Raw genomic sequence first — 25,389 nt, 5'->3', positions numbered from 1 at the left:
ACCAGGAATTTCAGAGATGCAGAAACAACAACATTTCTGGCTAGCAATGATTGCATCAACAATCCTACGAACTCCATGTGAAGAATAAATGGTGCCGTCGTCTACGTGCTATTTCCGGTGGGACATTAATTTCGTAGTTATTAAACTGTCACAATACTGGCTTGCACCAGGTAGATAGAAATAAAAAATAATAATGTTTTACAACTCTTTATTGAACTAAGATTTACTCTTATGTTTGGCAATATTGGGAATGTAGCTGCGAGTTGCAGGTTGTGCACGGCTTCACTTAACTATCATTTCGAAGTAGAATGTATATTTTACGAACTGAATATGATGGTAAGAAGTAGATATGAGATTTGAAATTCCGAGTTGGAAGGAAATGTGCTAACTAGAAGCTGGCGAAGAGGAAGTCAACAGTTCCAGTAAAGGTCATCGAGCCTAGAAGGATGTGCCATCTAGAACAGAGTGTAGCCTCGGTCTCGGATACTACTGTAACATGGTCCAAGTTTTCCTAAATAGATGTTGGTAAACGACTGGTTGATTGATGTATTTTCGACTTCCAGAAGGTGTGATGAAATCAGTCCTTCGTCTAAGTTATAAATTATTAATGGAGGATCGTATTAACATAAATGTTATTTAGTCCATTATTCGGTAGACCCGCGATTTAGTTTTCATGATATGTGCATAGAATTTGAATCATAATATATATTAGGAGGCGGCTAAAAAAAACAAATTCATACAATGGTTTTGTCCAGATTCAGAATATGTTTAAAAATGGCCAATTGATCTCATTCTCATAAGATAAGTCGTAAACGGCCGCTATTAATTCATCATCATGTTCGACCCTTCGCGACTAATTCAACTCGACGACTGAAGCGGTGCTAGCCATAGACTGTATGAGTCAATAAGCACTTATTGTTTTAGAGTATGGACCTCTTCCCTCAGCCACTTGTAGTCACCTGAGGCAGGTCTTCATTGCTGCTTAGTTGAAAAACTTTGCATAAAATAAGCAAGAACAGAAAGAAAGGGTAAATCTGCCCAGAGCCGTATAGAAGACACGAATTCACTTGCGCTAAAAATGATCACCAGATGGAGTCAAAGAGCTGTTATAAATATTTAAGTTATTTGTATTTGTGGGAGTGTGTGTATGTGATGCCATGGGAAAGCTGGATCTAGGTGCAGCGATTGGTGGAACGCGTCCACTGGTGTTAGTAGACCAGGCTCAGTGGTCTCTCTGGGTGGCTATGTGACACTGGCCGATGGTCTGAATGTTAATCAATCTCGGCTCTTGAGAGAGTAGACTGTAAGCGCTGAGACAAAGATGTTCCTCTCTAAATAAGGGACATCATCATTCCAGAACTCACCTTCATCACGACCACGCCAAATGCCTTAACCAACTATTTATAGACAGTTTTGCAGCATTTTTTCTATCTTGAAGGTTGAATTGTCCATTCGATTTACATTCATCACGTGATTCACACAATAATCCAATTACGCTTTACACTCGCAAACAGGCACATACCTGCTTGCAAACAAGTGCAATAATTATTCTGTATCTTGCAAACTTAGCCATCGATTTAGTCGTCTATTGATCGATTTCATCTTATAGATTTTTTTAGAATAATGTACGTTGCTAACCCTTGTGATTTCTGTAAATTTCGTATGCCCAATAAATACAAATAAATTTATTATTATTGTTTTTAATTCATTATTTTTTTAAGTCGCGAGAACATCTGAGATTATTTGGCACCCGCAGCTTTTTTCAGTGCACTGCCGGCCTCCGGACAGTGTTCTCTCGTTACAGACGACACTGTCCATCACCGAACAGTGAGCCGTAAAAAGCTCCTATGAAGAGAAAAAATCTAAGGGGGCCACCAGCTGGATTCGAACCTGTGAACTCCGCCTTGGAAACCAGTATTCGCTAACCACTCGACTAATCCCTACCCTACCTAGATTTATTGCTTTTACTTTTTATTAACTTTCTTTACAAAAAGACAATAAAAAAAAAAGAAGCGTTTTAGGACCAGTTTTGGAGAGTGGTTGGGGGTAGACTTCTAAAGTCTAAGTTGCATTTCAGTGTGGTGAAAAGTTTTTTAAAAAAACTTTATACTAGTATTATTATGAATTTCATTATGACTTGAAAAGTTCATAGTTCGAAGAAAATTTGTAGTAGTAAGAGGAAGTCTTGTCAGTGTTCCCAACAGAATTCACTTTTACAATAAATTTCTCATATTTATGGCAATAAATAAAAATCCCAGGTGAAGACCGGTAAGCTCTGCTTTGCAGGACTCCTGAAGCGCTCGTGCCGGCTGATTATAATACCACAAACTCATTTGCCAGGCTGCATAAGTTATCTCCAGTGTTTAAACTAGATTTATTTTGTATTAATCTTCTACAGCAAAGGGGCAGACACAAAACGAAAAGACGTACGCACTGTGAAACTATTTAAAAAAAAAAAAAAACTTTAAAGCTAGAGAATTAGTATTATTAATGGGCCTTCTCTAGAATAGTTTATTCGAGCATTTAAAAAAAAAACCAGTCGGTTTATTTTTTATTGCTGTAATAAATATTCTCCATCTTGGTGATTATTTATTCTGAACAATTAATAATTATTAGTGAGCCGTGTAATAAAAACAGTTTTCTGTATGTTTAAACTGTTTTATATATTATCTATAATACTCTGGCGCTCTGTGAACAGAGCGAAGGTTATAACCTAGGTAGGTGAGGAGGAAGGTTATAGTGCGTGTGCTTGTACATAATAGTTAATTGTTTTAGAAAGAGATCTCGTTACCTAAATTATTATATAGTGAATTTAACGGTCATAAGGTCAGTAACCGGGTTGGGTTCACAACACTGAGCTAATGTTTCTAAAGGAGTTTAGTTTGTGTTAGTGCATATGTGTGTAAAAAATCTACATCATAACTCTGTGGAGTATTTGTTTGATGGCTGTAGAGGTAGGAGCACGCTGAACTGCAGCGTAATTTTGCTAAATTTGTGTTTAAGTTCTTTCTTTTTCAAATTTCTGAAGCAAAATACTTACACGACTATCTCTTAACGTAATTTGTGTTAAACAATTTTTAACCAAAAACCTTTTGGTTACAGTAATTTTGTTTCAGCCGCTCAGCTGATTACTCTCCAAATTTAGAAAATTTACTTACAATAGACAAAAAAAGTATTTGCACACCAAGGAAATTTGGATTTATAAGAAATCAATAATTAACAAATCTTTTATTCTGTCAATACAATATTCTATTATTAGTTTGATAAACAAATAAATGATTAACTGTTAAAAAATATGCTAAATAAAATTGCTGTACGTAAAAGTACCAAAATTCATCGCAAAATAAGTATTTGCACAACTAATTTACTTCCATAAATTTACATCAAATATTCTAATAATATTAATAATATGCCCTTTGTACCATCTTTTGTTATCGGAATGTTTTGTTTTGTTGTTGTCATTTGTTTATTTTTATAAGAAGTAGTTCAATTGTTCAGTTTTAATAAAGATGCCTAATAAGAGAAATGAAATTTCTCTTGCTGCGCGAGAAAAAGTAATTTTGTTATGGGAACAAGGGAAAAGTTATCGGAAAATCAGTGAGTTGTTATCTATAGGTTTTTCTAGTGCCCGGTATATTGTAAAAAAATATCAAGAAACTGGTAGCACAGAAAATAAAGTCCGAAAACGGCGCCCACCAAAACTAACATGTAGAGAAAAACGGGCAGTCGTAAAAAAATCCATAAAAAATCCACAGTGTAGTGCACATTTAATGGCCAATGACTTAGCATCATCGTCTGGCAAATCTGTATCTTCGCAAACTATAAGAAATATTCTTCACAATGAAGGTATAAAAGGTAGGCGGCCCAGGAAGAAGCCTGTTTTAAGTGAAATAAACCAGAAGAAAAGGTATGAATTTGCAAAAACTTACAAAGACAAACCATTAGATTTTTAGGTGAAGGTTATAGTTTCTGTTGATCTATAACCTTCAGCCTCGCACTGAAATCACTGTACTGAGTGTATCTACCTGAAGATGGATCAGAAACTGGTTAGGGATCCAACAAATACGCTCCCCACGATGGATACAATCAATGACCTATCCATCATCACTGAGGACCTAACCTTTTGTCTCTTTAGGGTACTCCTATTGATCGTGGGACAAAGACTAGGATTCTTGGTGACGGATTAGGTCTTTCTGTATCACAGTTTAGGAACTTACCTAGAATTAGAATGGTGCCTTCAAACTTTAGGACAATCCCACATGAGTCTACACCTCGGCAAAGGCCTAAGAGGGTTTGCTGAGGGGTCTCTCACTTTACTGGCATGTTTCTCGGTATTACGCGGCACATACTCATAACAATGCGTAGCAGCTGTTTCCGAAAAAAAAAACAGGCTTACAGGCCGGCCAACTTATGATAGTGAATAATTATGATTACTACTCTTTAGCTTGTTTACTTAGTAATTTTGAATGACCCAGCTGAATAGGTTCTAACTAAAATATAGTGCTGGGAAACAGTAAACACAACAGTTTGTTGAAAATATTTCGTATGTGAGCTAGATATGTATTCTAATGGATTTATTATATCTGTTTACAGTTATATTATGAAGAGAAAAAGGAAACAGTGGAATTGTCTTGCAGTTCGTAGTTGATTAAGGTAGCAGTGTGAGTATCAATGGAATAGGTTATATTTTCCCATTGTTATCTGTTTGTGCTAACCTGGACTACAGTTAGACCGGAACTTAGTATATCAAAAAACATAATTATCTACTAATTATGATTTGGTCAAGTAATTACATTCTCTTACTTCTTGAATCAAGTTATTGTTTTTTTACTTTTTTAAGAAGTGAAATCCTGGATGAGTTCTCGAGTTCCAAATTTTGGAAAATAAGTTTTGGTTTTCTTTCTAGAATGCCATTTCGCGTCATGAAGGTACGATCGAAAGCGGAAGCTACACTGAATAGACTTTTGATGTTAGCCATTATTTATTTACGTTCTTTTTGTGTGCTGCTTTTAACGATCAACGCTTGCTTATACAACTGCCCTATCGGACAGTTTTAATTTTATTCTTAATATTTTTACGTAATAGGAAATAGATTAAATTTGGTTTCCTCACATTTTTTAAAGAAAACTTTGTCTAAGCAGGATTGTAAGCACGGAGTGGAGAAATGCTTACGCTTTGGAAGAATATCAGTCCATCTATATCTTTGATTTTATCCTTCATAGTAAGTATATCCGACCGATTTCTGAGTTGCAGCCATCATCAGAGAGGTAAATCATTTAGGTGTAGAGATTATGACTTTACTTTTGTTGCAGTATCGCACTACACTTGCTGACTAGAGTTGAGTCACCTTGTTGAATCGATGAACGAATAAAAGGTGCCTATTTATGTAATTTGGTTCCTTGAATATTGCTAGACGTATATAAATAGTTTAAAAGCCTGTTCCTAGACAAACAAATAGAAAAATGTATTCACTAGAAGAGTTACTTGCTAGCGTGGGTGGGAGGAGAAGGAGCAGGCACATTAACTCCATTAGAAAATCACTGTAGACAGTGTTGCCACCCTGCAGGCGTTAATTAAATGTCCGGTTTAGGTTATTTATTTAAGTTGTTAACTCAATTATCTTTCCAGGAGAATCCATCCATCTTTGGTAATAAAACAATTACCTCGGCCAAGCTACTCTTCATCAACAAAGTGTACTTTTGACATTCCTCGAACTGCAATGTAAACACAAACTAACCGACAGTAGTTAACCAGTAAGCTACCTGTGGTCGAGGAAGGTAACAGTGATGCCGGCTTCCAAATGTCGTCACCTTTCATTTACAATTAGTAAAATAGAGAGAACAAATTTTTAGCTTTTTAAACATTTTTACTAAATTTTAGTTCACTCTGTGTGCAAAGTATGTGAGTTGTTTGGGTACATCATCAGTTTGGGCGAGCGCAGATCGTGAAGTCCGGATACTATTTTAATGCACGACCACGAGGTGGCAGGAGCGAAGGGCGGTTAGTTAGCGGCTCGGCCAAGAGGTGGCGTGTACAGCAGGCTTGACTCATCGCCGGGTCAAGGACGCTACTGGCATAACCTGCGCCGCCTGTAACCTGCCCGCACACTGTGCACTTGGTCCCTGCTGCAGACGCTCATCTCTCACTGGGCTGATAGACTTTTAACAATTATATTTCCATGAAAAACAATAAAAAGAAAAATAGCACTAACCAATCATTTCTCATACCTGGAGCAAAAACATTAATTTTTTTTTGAACTCGTGAAAAGTCAGTCGGAAATTTCACGATGCTATATTCCTATACAGATAATTGATGTTCTTTCGTTGCACTGTAGAGGAGTGTAGATGGTTGCGTTACCCCAAAAAAGCTCCTTAGAAATCAATTTCCTGGACCAAAAAATCGCTTAATTCCGGTTTCCATTGAATGTAATTACATTTTCTTAAACTTAGTATTTGTTAAGTTCCAGATTTATTTAGGAAAAGTTACCACTTCCGCTTAGCCAATCATCTTCAAATTTAGAATTTTAGTCACATATTTACATGCTATCAGTATTAATAAGTCCGCACTTTATACTTAAATAGCACATTAGAGGAAAGCCTAAGCCCATTTCCCTCCCATTTTGGAAAAGTTATAAAGAGCTTACCAAGTTTAAAGACCATTCATAAGAGCATTTTTCAAGAAAGTACTGAGACATTAATTCAGTACAGAGGTACTTCCGGTAGGCTAATTGCGTGTTAAAGGCCTCATACTGGTTACCGTGGTAACACCACATCTACAATTTTTCATTTTTAAGTAGAGCTGAACTATTTGTTTAAATCACTTTTTTTTCCAAAAACTAAACTCAGCACCATCTTTCTTGACTCAGGAGAGTGAAGAAAAACAGGAACTCTGGAGGGAACGACTTCCTGTTCCCACTACTTCCGGCCTTCCCACTCTCAAATTTTCTTCCAAATCCTAACTTTTGTGTCCATATTTATCACCTTCTTAGAAATAATCTACCCATTTCCTTCTCATAGAAGAATCCTTCATCGGCTTTCCGGTAAAAATGGAAAAGGTGTTTTCGGAAATTCCTACTCGTTAAAGGGGACCTTCCGGTCGACCATTTTTTTTTTTAAATTTAGAAATCTATTCCCTGATTTGATTGTAATAAACAACAGTCAGTTGGCAAGCCTGTACAACGAACACTTTTAGCCCTTTTCAGGAAAGCTGTCATTGCCAGAATTGTCCTTGAACTAATTCCCTTGGAAGAATGCTCCAGGTTATCGATCTAGGAACAAGCTATTAGCGCACTAAGTTCAAAAGGAAATCCTTGGACCATATTTCGAGAGAAACTTAAAAAGAAACTGGAAAATTGATTCAGTAAATGGTGCCAAATTTGGGGGGGGGGAAATCTGGGAGCGGCGTCATCTTGTGGCGTGAAATATCGAATTTTATGTTACTGCGATTTTTCGATTTTGGTTACGATCGATGTATTCGAACACTCACCAATTTTTAAAAACTACTTCGAAATCATGGAGTCTCCAAAACGTATATTTGCGAAGAGATTGCGAAATAGAACATCAGCATAATTACAAAAATTTTCTCTTACTGACGTAAGAGAAATGAATTTTTTTTTTTAAAGAATTGAAATTTTGCTATAAATGTTTTAGCATCGAGAAAGGAGTACCAACATAACTTCTGCAACAATAAAATATTCCCCCTTGTGAAACATTAAACATTTGAAGATGACAGTTTTTACAATATGGAAGACTTGAAGAGACCGCAATGTGTTTAAAAGTTTAATGTGCCTTGTAATTTTTTTTTTTTTTTTTCCAAAGTTTTTATTTATTTATTTGAAGATAGACAAAGTTGGCTGTGGTTCGGCGACCACGCACAGTTGGTAGTACTGTGTGTGAGTTTGCAAATAGAAAACCTTTCTCATGGTTCATTGATTTGTTTTCTTGGAAAAGATAAAAAACTAGGGAATAAATGAGGAGATTGTTTAAGCGGTGGTAACATGCTTGTAACCTTACTTTAACCTCCTCTTCATCGCCTCACTACTAGCTAATATTGTGTACGCGCACATGTTTCGAGTTCTATGTCGTCGGTTTTTTATTTTTTTATTTTTTCCCACTCACTAAATAGTTGTAAAAATATTTTTATTGTTTTTTTTTCTTTTTTTGTAGGAAAGGTTTTGTTGAAGTGTGCTGGCTGGAAGTTTCCAGCTAATTGCGGAAATGGTATAACTCATATCGGCGAGCGCATGAATGAGAAAGGTCCAACCACACAAATGTTGTGTTTTTAATGTGACAAGTTGCCCCTTCACTCAGTAAAAAAAAAAATTTCAACTGATTAACAACCAGTGTTGTTCACAGTGTTGTCAACTTTTGTACACGTCTTTAAATTTCCCCGCTTCACTCTTCACTCATGAGTTCGTTCACACACTACCGTTTTTAGCTGTACTGAAATTTTATATTTTTTTTTTCCACCATGTAAGGTAATTATTTTCGCTTCCTCTTACCCTTTGTGTAAGGAAGTAATGTAATCATGTAGATTTTTTAAGTTTGAGTTCTGTTCAATGAGTACGATAATTTTGTTTTATTTCTTATAAGCTGGGGGTTTTTCATTGTTTTCCCCTTAGTATAGAATATAATTTAATAAATTAGTTGTAAGAAACTCTGTCTGGAGGTTATAGCACTCAACTGGCACTCCACTCTGTATATATGTATGTATTTTATATGTGAAATAAAATTTTTTATCTATCTATCTATAATTTTGTTTTATGTACAACTAGGAGCAAGTTTAAAATTGATATTCGGATCTAGGTGTCACCGTGAGGCCCGACCGTAAACTTTTGGGCAAAGTCAGCCAACCGGAAACGCACCTTACCTGTACACCTTTTTATTTTATTTTTCTCTTTAACTGCTTCAACTTTTTTTTTTATCTTATTGATCTAGTCCTAATATTTAAACGTTTTCTCTGTATAATTATTTACGAGTATTATTTATTGCCCATTTCATATAAGGGCCAAGGGTAACATCATGAAATAGCAAATTATTAATTTTTATTTTATAGGTAAATTGTTTACTTGACATATTCTAAGGAACAGCCTCCTTAAGGAAGTGATTGCGTGGGTACCCCAAAATGAAGTGGACAGTTCTTCAATTGAAAAAAGTAAGACACTCACTTCTCACACTTACTTCGCCACAACCCATGCAAAATAAAAGTTCTGTGAGCGCCATTATAATAGTAACAAACGATAATAGCCAAGATTGAAAACCTTAACGACTGTTACAATGTAGTCAGTGTTGCCAAGCTGACCTTTGACCATGTCCTGTTATTCACTCACCTTGTTGTGCCACATCCAGGACAACACTGTTTCAGCACACGATCTTCGTGATTCATCCGCCCCCACGCTGCGACCCTGTGCCATTGTTGCCAACATTAGTGAGCGTTACAGTAAACTTATGTTTCGCGGCTGGTCCCGGCTTGTCAATATTTCATTTTTATTTTTTCATTTTTTTCTCCCACTCAAATCGTTTTTATTGTATTCCATCTTTACTTCCTGGCGCTTTTAAAGGATACTAAACGAAAAAGTTTGGTGTGACTTTCTTGAACGATCGAGTTGTTGATTTGTAGCAACATTTTAACATAAGTGAAAAGGCCCAAAAGTCATTATTCTAATGAAAAACTTTTGACATAAATACGAGGTTCATAGAAAAATAATCTCAGTATCGTGGAAAATCCATTGAGTAATGAGGTACTCTGGAACTATTGGAATTTTCTTCGAATTCCGGAATTGAAGCTAGTGTTCAATATAAAACACGCAGAGTGGGGCTTTGGAGGGGAGAATAGCCACCCTTTCTTCCAAGAGTCCTTTTAATCGAATTGATCTCAACGAAAAAGTTGAAAAAAAGGCACCCCTTCAGCCTTTTAGAAGAAAACTTATCCTTCCGGTTTACGTCAGAATTCTCGATAACGGAAGTGACAATTGTTTCGAACTCTAGATCATTAAGAACATTATATTTATCCAGTGAAAACAAACTAAACCACGATCTGAACAGTTCCTGTTAGACAAGCCAGCAAGAGCAAAGATACATTGAACAGATTTCACAACTGTGGCGATGAGCTGTTAAAACGGAAACTCTTACTGAATAAAATAAAAACAAAAGCAAACACTTTCGGCGTGTTAAATGCAAAGCAAACATCTCTTTGTTAACAGGACATGCATTGTAGAGAACTATTTAGTTACTATTTCTATCTAAATTACTGTACAATATGGAGAACATTTTGCAGCTATTTTTAGAGAAAACTAAGTGCTGTTATCTATAATTTAAAAAGAAAATATTTTTTTTTTTCGTTACACAAAGTAACTAATTTATTGATGACTTTTTCAGACGTTATTAAATTTTCTCGCAACTTGGACTTTTTACTAAAGAGATGACTTCAATGATCATAAAATATTAAATAAAAGAATCCAGTGTGATCACTCGAAAGTTTCAACTCATTAATATACTTCCAACTCATAGGCGCCACAGTAGCCGAGCGGTTAAGATACTAGACCCGCAATGCTAAGGTGTGTTGTTGGTTTAGTGGGTTCGATTCCCGGTGTCTAGGCCTTGGATTTTATTTAATGGTTAATAAAAGGAATTTTATAGTAAAGTACGTTTGCTAGTCGCCTCTGTGCACGACACCTAAATTGGTAGTTGGACTTAAAGCCCGCCTGAAAAAATAGGCAATTAGTATTTACTACTTCAAACTCCGTAAATTTGAGTCACATTTAAACCTAACATTGTGCAGTTAATGAAGCTCAATATAACCTTCCAGGAAAGTCTATTGCAGCCCCTTCCTGACAAAAGTAAAAGCCATAATTCCAAGCAGTCTTATTCGAAAAATGTGAATGTGTTCTTCCTTCCTTCAAACCGATTTCAGAGACTTTTTATTTTAATTCTTCTTGATAATTACCCAAGAGACAGGACCAGACATGATGCAGGGAATTTCCCAGCTCCAGATCCCAGAAGTATCTTCAGTCGGTTTTTCCGGGGGAAAATACATTGCAACCGTTTTCGATAGGATCTCAAAGTCATGAATAAATCAATTGAGCAAAGTGGTACTTCTGAACGCGAGGTTGCAGTTAGGTTCAATTTCAGTTTTTTGAAACTCAGGAGATCTCAAAATAGAAAAATCTTATCTGATCGCCACCTTTCCTCATTCATCACCAGATGGTAAACAACAAACTATGGTAGTGTTAAACACAAAACAATTAATTCTCTTTGTAAACTTTCTGCTTTTTGCTGACGATTTAAAGATTTATACTGCCATTAACTCTGCGGATGACTTTCTCCTCCTCCAAAACTCTCTTCATAGACTGAGTGTTTGGTGCGGTGAAAATGATATGAGCCTAAACATCTCTAAATGTAAGATAGTATCCTATCATCGTAGTCGGACGTGTACAAACTTCGATTATTCTCTTCATGCTTCAACTCTAAGTAGATCTAATGTAGTGAAGGACCTTGGTGTTACGTTCTGTGCTAACCTTTCATTCAACCTCCACATGAACTCCATAGTCACAAAGGCAAATAAAATGCTTGGCTTTATATCTAGATCTACTCGAAACTTTAAAGATGTCAGAACCATAATTATCCTTTACAAAGTAATGGTGCGACCTATTCTTGAGTACTGCTCTGCTTTATGGTCTCCTTATCAGAAAACTTACGTCAACAAACTTGAATCACTTCAAAGAAGATTCCTAAGATTGCTCTGGTATCGAGAGACAAAAGTCATGACGGAGGTACCGTACGATGACGTAATGGAATTTACTGGTTTGAGTACTTTACAGTTTCGTAGACAAGCCACAGACTTAAATTTTATTTTCAAAATTCTAAATAATAATATAAACTGCCCTGAACTTTTATCATTGTTAAATTTTCACGTGCCAACAAACGGTACTAGACAAAAACAAGTGTTTTCTAAAGTGTGCCATGGTACCAATTATCGTAAGTTCAGTTATTTTCCAAGAGTTGCGGATCAAGTTAATCATCTACCCGCTGATTTTGATATATTTAACACCAACATGATCGAGTTGAAACATTTGTTAAATGGCTGATTTTGCGGTGATTGGTACTAGGGAAAACTTACCGGTTATTTGTGATATAAAGATTTATTAATTGAGTAAAGTTTCTATTTTTAAAGTATATTTTATAGTACATATTTTGAAGTATTTTGTTTATCTATTAAGTAAATTATGTGTATATATTATTTCTATTTTATCTTTATTTCTATTCTACGATATATATATGTATAAATGTATGATGTATGTATATACTATAATTATTATATATTGAGTTATTATTAAATGTTATTTTAAATTATATTTCTTTGTAACTGGGTGATTGCCCGTCTTGTAAATAAATAAATAAATAAATAAATAAACAGAGCTTGCATTACAAGACTACACACTTTTAGCTTTTTGGCGTGTCGATGTCTAAGCCATTGGCGCCCACTTTTATCTAGTAAATTACTACCTTAGATTATGAACGACCTTTCTGTAGCTATTTTTAGAGAAGATGAGTTATTATCTTTGATTTCTAAGAAAAAAAACATCATTTTTCTGATCAAAGATTTAATTTCTAGCCTTGGATTACGAGGATTATTAAAATATTGTTTAATAATTCACATACGTACACGATAAAAAGTATTTATTTCTTTGTTTAATTTAAGAGAGAGATAAGGCCACAGCTAGGAAGAGAGACCATCCAACAGATGGTTAGATTTATCTTTACAGGTTTTTTGGGGTATGAGTTCATAATTATTTTTTTTGTAAAATATAAAGTTTCACGATTATTTTTAATATTTCCGAGCAGGGGGGGCCCGCGTTGTTTATTTTTTGTTTTTTTCCATTTAGCAGGAAACGATGTTCGTAATACTTATACAGTCAGCACTGTGTAGAGGTCACAAAATCCACGCTCGTCAGGTTAGATTTCAGCTAGTTGTATAACCTTTCTTCATTGCCTTCTATAATATCGGTACATTTTTCTATATCTATCTCTTTCCCTTCCCCCTCTCTATCAGTCCAGTTTATGTAGGGTTCACTAACATGGGAATTTTCTCATGGTAATGTTGGAAGCGCTGTTCTTATTTTGTGTGAGTTAAATCCCATTCTGTGTCTTCTTCCCTAATTATTCACGTACACTGACACATACTCACCGTTTGCTCGCTAACTGGAAGTTTTCTTTTTGTTTATGTTTTCTACGAGCAATGTTATTATCTTCTTCTTTTTTTTGTTTCTCTGGTTATAATTATTATAAACAGTGTTGCCATTAAACTTCTATGAAAACTACTACCGGGTTCCCCCCTCATTAAAAAATGAATGAAATATTCTGGTACTAGTGATGTCAAGGTTGGCAGTACTGTCTTTAATAAAACAAAAGTTGAATAAACTGTTCATCTATGTGTGGAGGTAGATATTAATACAATAACTTATTGTTGTCCTAATTTTTTTGGAACAAATAGAGTGACCAACTTCGGTTTGATGCAAAATCTATCTTGTAGTTCTGCTACAATACATACTAGAATACTATTTACGAATGAAAAGTTGTATTCTAGTTAAAGAAAAGGTATTTTTAGAAATATTTGTGCGTTTGTTTGTAAGGTAGCCTTAGCCCGGACAATGTTCTTTCGTTAGGAGACAACACTGCCCATCACCGAACAGTGAACTGTAAGGCTGGAAACATAGTGGAGCGGCGAGCAAAGCGGCGATGATAGCGAGGAGCAAAGCGGCGAAATCAAACACAAGTTAACATATGGGACCGCGCATAGTGGCGAGCAAAGCGAAGATAGAGCAACTCTATCTATTTCTAGTTTTTGTTTTTGCCGCTTTGCTCTTCGCTATCATCGCCGCTTTGCCCGCCGCTCCACTATGTTTCCAGCCTAAGAAGCTTCTAAGGGGGAGAAAATCTATGGGCCAACAGCTGGTACTTAATCCAGTGATGGTGAACCTATGACCCGCGCGGGTCAGACACTGGACCCGCGCAAGCTTTTTCACTGACCCACACAATTGCTAGGCAACCATTTGTTTGTTTACGCGGGTTGATTTAGATTTTCTAATTGTTGAGGATAATTTATATTCTATCTGTATTTTTTTCAATCACGCATTGGACACAAAAGCAATTTAAATGCTATCTGTAACCTTTAGTTTGATCATTACAGTTCTAAAACTGTAAAACGACGACAAATGCTTTTGTAGTATTTGAAATAAAGCAAAAGTGTTTACAAATTATCAAATAAAATGTATAATTTTACTCATATTTTGTTTGTTAAAAAAAAATCGACAACCCAAAAGCAAATAACCATATTTAGATTTTTCTTTTAGATAAAACACACACTTTTGTAAGGTTTTGTTCAGGTTATGTTTATAAAAAAGAGACTTCCATAGCCACTTGTTTCGTCCCGTTTTACCCCGTTAAGCCAACTGAATTTTGTAAAGATGTTTAGTTTTTTGAAAATATTCAGTTTAAAAATGTTTAAACTTAACTCCTTCCATACTGCTCTCTCTACTTGCTCCAATCTTCTTGTACAGTCTCTCCCTCTGACATCCCTTACAATACTCCTCGACGACTGAATCGCCAGTGGCCCCCGCGACTTCCTTACAGTCTGAAGAACTAAATCTCTCCTCTCTCCTCACATTCCTCTATCTCATATAGAGAGTGCTACCGCTGGGTAGCTTCTCTCCTCCTGCTCTTCCCGCACCAGTTCATCTCATTCACCTCCTATTTACTTATTGTACTATATATATATATATATATATATATATATATATATATACGGGTGACCAAAGTTATATGCTCCACCCACTTTTGTTTTAACGGCGGGAAATTTCGAAAAAATAAAAAACACGTATTTAATCATTTTTAGTCTAGTTTATTTTCAGTAAGTAATCGCCAATTTTTTCAGGCGGGGCTTAACGTCCATCTACCAATTAGGTGCCGTGGACGGATTATTTTCAGTGATTGAGCCATTTTTTTAAACCCCTGTATCTCGAGATACAGCATCCAACTTTTGTTTTTCAAATAGAACGTTATATTTTTTTTTGCATATTTTTATAGTATCTGAGCTCCTAAAATAACCAAAAAAAAATTTTTTTGAAATCGGTAAGGTTTTTCAAAAGTTATGGTTATTTAAAATATGGAAAAAAAAAATCACTTTATTGTCAAAATGACGTTATTTTTTTTAAAGAATCTGTTCAAACTGGGCACAATCAACGGATAGGCAAGCCAAAACTCTGGACTCCCACGGTTTGCTTGTAGCAGCACTTATGGTGGCGAAGTCATGATCCGGGCAGGCTAGAGTTATTGGACGTTCAGGTTGTTTTTTCTACAAACATTTGGTGTGGAGATTTAAGAAATCGAGTAATCGGCTCATACTTCTACAGAGAGAACTTAGCTGGTGCAAGGTATCTAACTTTTTTTAAGAGACATTTTGCCAGTTCTGCTTGAAGATGTTCCGCTACAACGTCGGCTAGATATGTATTTTCAACAAGATGGTTGCCCGGCACATAATGCGAGAGTTGTTCGAGGTTACCTGGACAGAAATTTCCATGAAAAGTGGTTAGGGACTCATTGTCCCATCCAATGGCCACCTCGATCTCTGGACTTAACCCCAATGGACTATTTTTTGTGGGGATATCTAAAAAATAATGTGTACTGTAATCTTAATCCCGTGGCTTTAGTCGATGGTCTGAAACGTCGAAATAACTCTAGCCTGCCCTAGATCTTGACTTCGCCACCATAAGTGCTGCTACAAGCAAACCGTGGGAGTCCAGAGTTTTGGCTTGCCTATCCGTTGATTGTGCCCAGTTTGAACAGATTCTTTAAAAAAAATAACGTCATTTTGACAATAAACTGAAATTTGTTTTTCATATTTTAAATTACCATAACTTTTGAAAAACCTAACCGATTTCAAAAAAATTTTTTTTGGTTATTTTAGGAGCTCAAATACTATTAAAATATGCAAAAAAATATAACGTTCCATCTGAAAATAAACTAGACTAAAAATGATTAAATACGTGTTTTTTATTTTTTCGAAATTTCCCGCCGTTAAAAAAAAAGTGGGTGGAGCATATAACTTTGGTCACCCTGTATATATTATTTGGGTGGGGCAAACTCCCCTCCTTATGAGGCACGGCGTCGAGACTTTTAAAGTGCAAATCTGTACAAAATTTCGATTCGAATGACACTTCATTCATGAAAATCGGTTCACGTGTCGATAATTTGCAACGATTGCTATACTTCCCCTTAAAAAGTGTAAGAGCTGATCGTCGCTTTAATGTTACGTAGGGGAGCCCTAACCCTATCACCCTACCAAATTTTATCAAAATCGGGCCAAGATTTACAGAGTAATTAGCAATAATAATTTTGGAGGGGGCCTTACATAAAGGGGGCTAACTCCTCTCCCATTCGATGTACAGCATCGAGACCCCCAAAAGGCACATCTACATAAAATTCCGAATCGAATGACACCTCATTCATGAAAATCGGTTCGCGCGTTTAGGCGCTACGTTGTTTACAAAAAAGGTAACAACAACAACAACAACAACAACAAGAAGAAGAAGAACAAGAAGAACAAGAACAAGAACAATTTTTGAAAATGCCGTTTTTGCTCATTTTCAGCATCTTTTTTCTCAAAATCTATCAAATCTAGGTTGTTGCAAAAAAATTACAGCTATAAAGGAGGATTTGCCCTTTATTTTAAAGAAAATTTGGGAATTTTATCTTTTATAGAAAAAGAGAAAAAAATTGTCAAATTTGGGTGTTTTTTAACGTTACGCTTTTTCGTGCAGTTTTTGATGATCAACCCTTATACAACTGTCCTACCGGACAGTTTTAAACTTAATATACAGATTGTAAATTACAAAATAAATAAATTAAAAAAAAAAAAAAAAAAAAAAACTTAACTCTTGTGCAAAATGGGCATTAGTGACCCAAGAGCTAGTACTAAAATAATGAACAAAATTTGACCCACGTCTCAAAAAGGTTCGCCATCCCTGCCTAATCTCTCTGGAGTTCATACCCTGGCTGTCTTATTACTATTATCAACTAGATTAGGGCACACCCAGACAGTTCCATTGTTTACAATTAATTATCCTCGTGCAAACCATTTTTCCTTCTTCTAACAGCTAGATTCCAGTGGTGGATTGGTAATAAATGGAGAGTATGGTACAGCTCGGAGCGGAAGTAGGCAGGAGGCCTGCAAGTAACCGTCTCCAGTAAATCATAAGAAAGCGAGGGGTGGCGGAGGGCGGGAGAAGAAATCCAATCAGAGGAGTCATTGTGTGACCCCGGCACTCGGCAGCATCTGGAAATTGATCTGCCCCGCACGGTCTTCACTCTTGAGATTACTTGGCCCGTGCGGTTTGCGGCCTTGTTATTGCAGACCCCGCCAACCAAGTAATGCTCCCTTGCTGGCTGAACCCGGAAGAATGTTTTTCAACAGAATAAACTGTTTCTATCTCTTTTCCGGTGGTCTAAGGAATCTAGTGTGAGCACTCACTTCCTCTTATTACAACTTCCATTAATATTCTTCCAACTATTTGGGAGCCCATAAACATTACACTTGGAAGGTAACCTTGTAAAGGTTACCTAAGTATTGCTTACAACAATTTTTTTCAAGAAAAATATTTTTGGAGAAGAGGTTAACCAAGTCTGACAAGAACAATAGAGCTTTTGAAGATAGTTGGAAACATAAAGAAATATATTTACTTTGATAGACTGGACAGCCATGATCAGTGCTTCTGGCCCCCATCACCTAGGGTGTCTTTGAGTCTGTATCGATAGTCGGGGGAGTCGAATGTCTGCTAGCAGCCTCCCATCATCTCTGTCTAATGCTGTCGCTGGATCATTTATGCAAGATGTACAATATTTTGGTCGGTCTGTGATTTTGGTTACTTCTTTTTAAAGAAACTTTACATTAACCAGTTAACTGTTTATGACGAAGATGTTCGTCATGAAAAAAAAAGTGTAAAATATTGTGTATATGACGAGTATATGCGTCATGCGTTTTCAGTAGTGACCATCGACTGTTAATTTTGCAATTTCATATTCGTTAATTTATTTTTTGATGTTTTTGGTTCCTATTTATGTTAATATAAATAAATGAATAAATGTACATAAAATAAATAACGGGGGGAAAAAATAATATAAAGGTCATTTCATTGAAACCCAATTTCATATCAAACATACTCTGGGTTTGACGAATATATTCGTCATCGCTTATTTTTGTACGTCGCACGTTTCAGGCGGGGCTTAACGTCCAACTACCAATTAGGTGTCGTGGACGGAGGCGACTAGCAAACATACTTTACTGTTAATTTCTCATATTAACCATTAAATAAAATACAAGGCCTAAGACCAGTAATCGAACCCAGTACCACAATACATATTTCCAGACTTGTCCATGGGACATATTTTTCTGTCCCATCCCCATCCCATGGCAATTTATGCCTGTCCCATCCCATCCCATGGGATTCCCATTATAATATTAATATGGAATACAGTTCAAATAAAATTATTAAATTTATGAAAGTTTACGTTTAGTGTCTACTAAATAGGACTACATGTTCAAATAGACATGCAAAACGACAAAATTTATTAACTTTAACTCTCAAAAGTATAATTTAAGTATGACAATTCAGTATCATTCTATCGACTACCATGGGAAATACAAATGTGTGCTGTCCCATCCCATCCCATCCCATGGGACGTTTCCCATGGGAATAACATTCCTATGGTCAACACTGCATATTACCTTCGCAGGTCTAGTACGTCGCACCTAGGGGACACATTTTCCATCGAGGTCGAAACCAGTTAAATGGTTGAAGATGATGTAAAAGTTCCATACAATGTTTACAAAAGAAATGCAAGTTTTGAGGTCCCCTAAAGTAGAAAGTAGCATTTTTTGTTTTTTTTACTTCCTCTTACCCTAGTGCAGATTTTCGATTCTGAGATTACCATCGATATATCCATTTTGAGCTCTTCTGGATCTGCAAAAGTATTTGTTTTTTTTTTTTTTCCAAATCGAGGTATGCTATTCACTGTAACTTAAATCGTCAAATCGCAAGAATTTCAAAATTTAAATTTTTCGCTTAGGTGCTACCGTAAGACCTAGAATAAGGTTTTGGTTAAAATGGGGTAACCGGATGTACCCGTTAGCTGACTCAGTTCTACAGTTCTTTAGGTGTTAGGTCTAAGGTGTATTGTTTCCTATAAAATAGCGTTGATAGGAATTAAATATGACTGAAAAAAAAAGGTTTTAGAAGCTTTAGAATAAGTAGGAGCTTGAGTAGTAGGCGCGTGTTTCCAACAGATGCTTTTTTTTTAAAAAAAAAAAAATATATATATATATATATATATAAACTAAAATATTCTACCGATGGTCCAAAGGTGAGATGTGCAACAGCAGACAGGTAAGATATATATTTAAAAAACATAAGTTGAAGCTGCAAGTTTTGAGCGATGCGCTGAAGCGCTCTCGGCGTCTATAATTTAAATTAATTAACATAAAACATAAATATTTATTTTACGTTGAAACGAACAGATAATTATAACGCCTGCTGGAGCAAAGAGGAGAGAGAGCAGACAGGGCCATAGTTACAACCAGTCTGCCCTAGGTCCTGTCCCTGGGTAGTTCCCTACTAGAGTGTTTTGATATAATACCTGGATTTACAGCACTTAAGGGCTCTCCAGCCTATCCCCAGAATAGTGTTCTCTGTTCATTTCACACCCACACAGGCTCACATATATAATAACATTATGTAAATTTGATTATTCAAAATTGGTTACGATTATCGAAGCGTCTTCATGAAAAATATCTGATTGCACAACTAATCGATAACTATTGGTCGAATTATTATTATTTATTACGTATTATTATTATTATACAGGGTGTTCATTTTAAGACCGCTCAAAATGCATTTCATGCTTAAACGGTTTCGATCTGAGCAAAAAAAATGGTAGAGGAAAAATTTGTTGCCGGTCACCTCTAGTTTCAGAATATGTGACTTGATTTTTAGATTCCTGCCCGCATACGCGGCTGACGTGCGACCAAAAGTGAGGGTTTGCTGTTGACACCCATTTTCATATACACAGTTTTAAAGAGTATAAAAAGTTATGAAAGAAACCGGAAGCCGCAATTCGATATCTTCAAAATTAAAGGTGCTAGGCCATTTCAAAAATCTGGTATTTATTAATCATATTTCAATTTTTTAACTTGTTATCAAAGAGAAAGAAGAGCACGCGATTGGTCATTTTTATGTATTTTTTCATCCCCTTTCTACTAAAAATATTGCCAAGACAGTAAAGCTAGGTATTTTTCTTAATATCGTGAAATAAGTAGTTTTCCGCGTGATTTTTCTAAGAAAAATCAAATGTTAAGAGCTTTAGATGTTAGATCGCGTGCACCCTGTATAGATTCAAAAATTTGTGATATTAGTAAATTAATTGCTTATTACTATACACAATCTTGAGTTTATTATCATTTTGGGTAAGACCTCAATAGAGTGACTACAGTAAGGGATTGGGTCCAGTCAGTTCTATGAAGACATACAATAGTTTTTTTAGTTAAAGCAACATCCGCTATTCCGACTTCCTTTAAAAACTCCTTTTAGGAAGTATCACTTTTTATGGATTTCTTCATTTTGAGTTTTTCTCGAAAAAAAAGGCGGTGAAAGGTTCTCGGCTGTGCTCAGAGATAGCGTTGCTATAAATGAACTTCTTACCTTAACCTTTCATGTGTGGCTAAGATGGTGAGGAAACCCTAAGAAACTGTTTACAATCTACTCGGTGGTATTTCCATTTGGTCCATTATAACCAAACCCTTGGCAGCTGAAGAAAATTATCAAATAGCGACTTTCTGCGATCTATCGTCTTTTAATTGTTGTAAAGGTGAAAATCTACTGAACGAACAACTTGTTCAACACCCATTTTTTTTTCCAAAATATTAATAAAACAAGCATAATCATTGATTCGCCGTAACAACGACCTATAGTATTTTTATTCATCCTCAGAGTTCAATTCATTCAATTTGACTTGTAAAACTACTGCATTTGAAACACATTTACAGCAAACACCGTGTAAATGGCGTCACTATGTCAGCTGGTGTCAAGTTTGGCAGAAACATAAAATCTACAAGATGGTAAGATTTTTGTCTCTTACATGGACTTAGGTAAGAAACTGTTTACTATTTTCAATTGAGAGAGAGAAAAAAAAGAGTGTAATCGATAAATCGTAACAATTTTAAAAATAGATTCAGAATAAGAGTATTCGATAAACAAAGAAATGTATGTACGTGTTTTCTTAAAGGAAGGTTATAGAGTTGATAGTAAAGCTAGAAGGAGAATTCTCTCGGCTGTCACATAAAGACGGGGATATTTTATTTTATTAATCCTATATTGGTACAACTGTTTGTGGTAGTAGATTTACAGAACTTATACGAAAACAATGGAAATAAACATATATATAAGTATTATTGTGGAGATAAGTTTCAGTTGAGAATCATGTAGCCTATACACTGACGCGCGCGCACACTGACGTCAGCAGCAGGGCGCGCGTGTGTGTGTAAATACATCGCAAGTATTTACAATTCTAATGTTGTTGCCAGAGTCCAGGCCACTATGGTAAAGCTGGACTCGTTACACTGTATCACTGTCCGTAACAACATCTGGTATGTCTGTCCCTTGGAGAGTATATTTCGTTTTGGCTTCATCCAATAAACTATGCGTTCTTATCGATTTATCGATAAATTTTACAATTTTTTAGTTGTTTTTTGGCCGACGTGATAATCCACTTAGAGACAAACCCCCTTAGCTTTCATTCCGAATCATATGGTATAGAAAATAAATCGTAACGATTTCCTTTGTAACTTGTACTTTCTGTTACACGTCTTGTTACCGGAAATGTACGTTCAAAGAAGTGTGGTGTGACACTCACTCCGACTTCCTTTAACTACTATTCTCGAGTTTCTAACTGACAAACTGTCTTCGAACATATAGGAAATATAGGAAGGTAAAGTTTAGTAACCTTTCGTTTTCCCTAAACTTTGAATCTAAATATCTCGATTTCTATCGAACAGAATACTATGTTTTTTGGTGCAATTACACTCTTTAACCATCTCTAGAATCGAGAGAAATGTTATGAATCTAGCTGCAATAGTAAAGGAAATATAGGAAGGTAAAGTTTTGTAACCTTTCGTTTTCCCTGAAATATGAATCTAAATATCTCGATTTCTATCAAACAGAATACTATGTTCTTTGGTACAATTGTAGACATTAACTATCTCTAGAATCGAGAGACATTAGATGATTCTAGCTGCAAAAGTAAAGGAAATATAGGAAGGTAAAGTTTTGTAACCTTTCGTTTTCTCTAAACTTTGAATCTAAATATCTCGATTTCTATCGAACAGAATTCTATATATTTTTGCACAATTATAGTGTTAAACTATGAGCACATCGGAGCGAATTTTGATTTTTGTTGATGCATAAAGGAAATATAGGAAGTTCCAGCACTGTTTATGGACATATGTAGGTGCGACAGGATAATACGTAAAATTTGGGGTGGCAGGCCTGCTAGAGTGTCTAGCGGCAAAACCATACAAATGTTGTATAGAGCCGAGGGGGACCACCACTCTATTGACACTCAGTCTGTCGGCAATGTCTGTAACTAAAATAAGCATGAATGGTTAGAATAACCTAATTGTGGCCCATTTACAAAGCGTTATTTATCAGAATTTATTGCCAATAAAGCTGATATTCATTTCATTCTTAATATTAAAAATGAAAACCATTTTGCCAAAATGTATATTTTTATAGCAGTAGCTCTATGATATGAATCGAAAACAATCGATATTCTTACCATTTTCTTGTCAAATCCGTGACAATCCTTAGCACTATATCATCGAATTAGAAATCCTTAGAGCAGTGGTTCTTAACCGGTGTTCCGCGGAATACTAGTGTTCCGAGAATATGGTCCAAGTGTTCCGCAAAATTTCAATTTTAAGTGTATTGAAATTTAGAAACTTAGGAAAGATACGAAAACAAAAAATTGTTCCTTTTTTTTTTAATTTGAATTTAATTTTAAGTTCTTGCTAAATGCCGAATTTCAAATTATTTAATGTTAGTGTTCCGCGAGAAAAATATATACATACAATTGTGTACCGCGTCTTTGAAAAGGTTAAGAACCACTGATATAAAGAGTTGAAATTTTTTTGGGTCATGAAATTTTGTAAAATTATGGCTGTTGTATATCTCCCACTGTGAACCACGTATTGATATGGAATTTTGTTCTCTTGTACACTTTGTTTTTCTCAATTATAAACTATAGTTATTTTGTGCACAGATCTAAAAAGTTAGAAGATATAAAGGGTTGAAAATTTTTTGGGTCATGAAATTTTGTAAAATTATGGCCGTTCTATATCTCCCACTGTGAACCACGTATTGATATGGAATTCTGTTCTCTTGTACACTTTGTTTTTCTCAATTATAAACTATAGTTATTTTGTGCACAGATCTAAAAAGTTAGAAGATATAAAGGGTTGAAAATTTTTTGGGTCATGAAATTTTGTAAAATTATGGCCGTTCTATATCTCCCACTGTGAACCACGTATTGATATGGAATTCAGTTCTCTTGTACACTTTGTTTTTCTCAATTATAAACTATAGTTATTTTGTGCACAGATCTAAAAAGGTAGTAGATATAAAAGGTTGAAAATTTTTTGGGTCATGAAATTCTGTAAAATTATGGCGTTCTATATCTCCCACTGTGAACCACGTATTGGTATAGAATTTTGTTCTCCTGTACACTTTGTTTTTCTCAATTATTAACTATAGTTATTTCGTGCACAGATCTATAAATGTAGAAGATATAAAGGGTTGAAATTTTTTTGGGTCATGAAATTTTGTAAAATTATGGCCGTTCTATATCTCCCACTGCGAACCACGTATTGATATGGAATTTTGTTCTCTTGTACACTTTGTTTTTCTCAATTATAAACTATAGTTATTTTGTGCACAGATCTAAAAAGTTAGAAGATATAAAGGGTTGAAAATTTTTTTGGTCATGAAATTCTTTAAAATTATGGCCGTTCTATATCTCTCACTGTGAACCACGTATTGGTATGGAATTTTGTTCTCTTGTACACTTTGCTTTTCTCAATTAATAACTATAGTTATTTCGTACACAGATCTATAAATGTAGAAGATATAAAGGGTTGAAAATTTTTTGGGTCATGAAATTCTGTAAAATTATGGCCGTTCTATATCTCCCACTGAGAACCACGTATTGATATGGAATTTTGTTCTCTTGTAGACTTTGTTTTTCTCAATTATTAACTGTAGTTATTTCGTGCACAGATCTATAAATGTAGAAGATATAAAGGGTTGAAAATTTTTTGGGTCATGAAATTCTGTAAAATTATGGCCGTTCTATATCTCCCACTGTGAACCACGTATTGATATGGAATTTTGTTCTCTTGTACACTTTGTTTTTCTCAATTATAAACTATAGTTATTTTGTGCACAGATCTATAAATGTAGAAGATATAAAGGGTTGAAAATTTTTTGGGTCATGAAATTTTGTAAAATTATGGCCGTTGTAGATCTCCCACTGTGAACCACGTATTGATATGGAATTTTGTTCTCTTGTACACTTTGTTTTTCTCAATTATTAACTATAGTTATTTCGTGCACAGATCTATAAATGTAGAAGATATAAAGGGTTGAAAATTTTTTGGGTCATGAAATTTTGTAAAATTATGGCCGTTCTATATCTCCCACTGTGAACCACGTATTGATATAGAATTTTGTTCTCTTGTACACTTTGTTTTTCTCAATTATAAACTATAGTTAATTTGTGTACAGATCTAAAACGGAAGAAGATATAAAGTGTTGAAAATTTTTTGGGTCATGAAATTCTGTAAAATTATGGCTGTTCTATATTTCCCACTGTTAACCACGTGTTGGTATGGAATTTTGTTCTCTTGTACACTTTGTTTTTCTCAATTATAAACTATAGTTATTTTGTGCACAGATCTAAAAAGGTAGAAGATATAGAGTTGAAAATTTTTTGGGTCATGAAATTTTGTAAAATTATGGCCGTTCTATATCTCCCACTGTGAACCACGTATTGATATGGAATTCTGTTCTCTTGGACACTTTGTTTTTCTCAATTATAAACTATAGTTATTTTGTGCACAGATCTATAAATGTAGAAGATATAAAGAGTTGAAAATTTTTTGGGTCATGAAATTCTGTAAAATTATGGCCATTCTATATCTCCCACTGTGAACCACGTATTGATATGGAATTTTGTTCTCTTGTACACTTTGTTTTTCTCAATTATAAACTATAGTTATTTTGTGCACAGA

General features: G+C 35.2%; 1 long non-coding RNA gene across 1 annotated transcript; it reads left to right on the top strand.

Moving 5' to 3' along the window:
* Window positions 1-2,564: 2,564 nt before the first annotated feature.
* Window positions 2,565-11,913, top strand: LOC141448216 (uncharacterized). Its single transcript, XR_012454918.1, has 5 exons — window positions 2,565-2,954; window positions 4,594-4,661; window positions 5,142-5,221; window positions 5,313-5,374; window positions 8,166-11,913. It is a non-coding gene; the product is annotated as an uncharacterized lncRNA (long non-coding RNA).
* Window positions 11,914-25,389: the final 13,476 nt, after the last annotated feature.

Source organism: Rhodnius prolixus, unplaced genomic scaffold (genome assembly GCF_049639745.1).
Source record: "Rhodnius prolixus isolate KJV_2025 unplaced genomic scaffold, Rpr scaffold_13, whole genome shotgun sequence".
In the NCBI taxonomy this organism is placed as follows: Eukaryota; Metazoa; Arthropoda; class Insecta; order Hemiptera; family Reduviidae; genus Rhodnius; species Rhodnius prolixus.
The sequence above is the reverse complement of the archived record's forward strand: the minus strand, read 5'-3'. Positions and strand labels throughout refer to the sequence as shown.